The sequence below is a fragment of the Pinus tabuliformis genome, chromosome 2_2 (genome assembly GCF_031772625.1).
Source record: "Pinus tabuliformis cultivar Carrire ecotype Pingquan chromosome 2_2, CPIR1, whole genome shotgun sequence".
Taxonomy (NCBI): Eukaryota; Viridiplantae; Streptophyta; class Pinopsida; order Pinales; family Pinaceae; genus Pinus; species Pinus tabuliformis.
Window position 1 is genome coordinate 919715825 of NC_142300.1, and position 2392 is coordinate 919718216.

At 42.0% G+C, this 2392-nt stretch overlaps 1 pseudogene; it reads right to left on the minus strand.

Annotated features, from left to right (window-relative positions):
* Positions 1-349: 349 nt before the first annotated feature.
* On the minus strand, positions 350-1434 carry LOC149196052 (tubulin alpha-2 chain pseudogene; annotated as a pseudogene).
* Between the last annotated feature and the right edge of the window lie 958 nt (positions 1435-2392).

Genomic DNA, 2392 nt, shown 5'->3' on the forward strand with positions numbered 1-2392 from the left:
GTGTCTGGTGAGAAATTATCTCAACCAAAGGAGAAATTATTTCAACCAAAGGTGTCTAAGATAGCACGCACTATCTTGAGAACACTGTCTCTCATCTATTTATTTGTAACACCATATTCAATTATTTTTGTAATGTGAGGTATGAATGAGAGAGAATACATGAGGCTTCAGCCTTTTTCAGCCATATTGTGTCTCTGGTTTTTATGTGTGATTTATATATATTTCTATGAGTTAATTTCTCTTTTCAATATGTGGTATCAGAGCAATTGGCCTGTAGACAGCGTGCAATTCGCCTTATCTCAATGCTGCTAGCCTCTGTTCTCAATTGTTCCGTCATTACATGAATGTCTCAGACTCCGTCGTTATCTTCTTCTAGGTACTCAAGAGTGGGCTTGACCTGGGAAACGAGTCTGTTGAGGTTGGTGTACGTGGGTCTCTCTATGTCTAGAGAACGCCTGCAGATATCATAGATTGCCTCGTTGTCAAGCATCACTGCCACGTCAGTGTGCTCCAGGAGGGAGTGGGTGGATAGCACGCTGTTGTAGGGCTCCACCACGGATGTGGACACCTGAGGTGAAGGGTATACTGTGAAACCCAACTTTGATTTCTTTCCATAATCTACTGAAAGCCTCTCCAGAAGAAGGGACCCTAGGCCGGATCCGGTTCCTCCACCCACTGCGTTGAATACCAGGAAACCTTGGAGGCCAGTGCAGTTGTCGGACAGCTTTCGGATGCGGTCCAGGCAGAGATCTACAATTTCTTTTCCAACGGTATAATGGCCTCAGGCAAAGTTGTTGGCAGCGTCTTCTTTGCCACTGATAAGTTGCTCGGGATGGAAGAGTTGCCTGTAGATTCCAGTTCAGACTTCGTCGATCACAGTGGGCTCTAAATCCAGAAATATAGCACGAGGGACATGCTTTCTTGCTCCTGTCTCGCTGAAGAACGTATTGAATGCATCGTCTCCCCCTCCCACTGATTTGTCACTTGGCATTTGCCCATCAGGCTGGATACCGTGCTCAAGGTAGTAAAATAGACCTTGCTTGATTACGGATCATCAACAGAGACAGAGGTAACTTTGGCCCAGATTACAACTTTAGTTTTCATCTTAATACATTTCGTAGCATATCTTAAGACAGAAGAATCCTTAAAGCCTACCTCACAGATAGATGGAATAAATACTGTGAGCTTGCCTGTCTCTTCATCAAATTCATAATTTGTAGCATTTTGGGGAAATAGACCTTTAGGTAGATGATACTCCTGTAAGAGATCAGGTAGTGGCTTTTGCATCGATCCTTTCAGTTTGTTGATCAGCCATTTTGTTCCTCCTTCAACACTGTTTGAAAAAGAATTAATATCGTCCCCGAAAGATGAGATCTCCTTGTTAGCACGACGACTAAACCAGAAAGACCCAGATTTTGCCATAAATGCATCCATTATGTGCCCTCGATGTGGTCAGATGATCCTCCCTGGTCTGTTTGACAAATATTAAAGCCAATATTGATATTTGTTGTGTTTAAAATGCATTTTGGCGTTGGAGCAGACCGCTTCAATGTTTTGTTTTCGGAGTATTATTTCCAGTTTATAGTCTGAACAGGAGTGTTGGCATAATTTTGTAGAACCTCGTAGTTTGCTGATGTTTGTTTCCAGATCAGAGATGCTTGTTTCCGGATTAAAGTTGCTCACGCTGATCTGGATCACCAATGCGCTGGAGTAAAGCGCCAACAATGATTGGCCCTACGTTTCTTGTGTGTTGAAGTTGTTGATGAGTCGAAGGCCATGTCTAGCGCGATCTTTGTGACCTTTCACGCAGGGCAGTCCACAGCCGAAGCCGAAGCCAGCTAAGCCAACCTGCCAGCAGAAGCCAGCCAAGCCAGTCAAAGCCAGTAAAACTAGCGGAAGCCGGCGTGAAAACCAACGACAGTTAGTCAGCAACCCACGTGAAAGTTGCCAGCCTGAAAATTGAATGAAAAAAAGTGAATGAATGTGTTTAAGATTTTCACAAAGTTCTTTTAAATGAATGAGTTTAAAAGAAATTAAAAAAGAAATAAGAAGTGTTTTGATTTGTATTTGGAGCGATAAGGTGCATTACATTTTTGTAAATTTGAAGACTATTTTGTGGAGATATAAGTGATTTTGTATTTGGAGTGATAAGGGAAAGGTGTTGTAATTCAAAGTATTGTCGTGTCACTATCCATTCAGATTTTGAAGGCAAGTTGTTTCAAGCATTTGTCAGCTTGGCATTATCATTGCTTCAGATGTACTCAATGATTAATAAAGATATCATTTTTTTTTGGTGTTGATGTGTCCTAGATCCGCCCGAAATTGAATAAGGGGATCTTAGGTACACGAAGAGTGAGTTGATGATGGTGCATGCTTCATGTTTTTTTGCTTA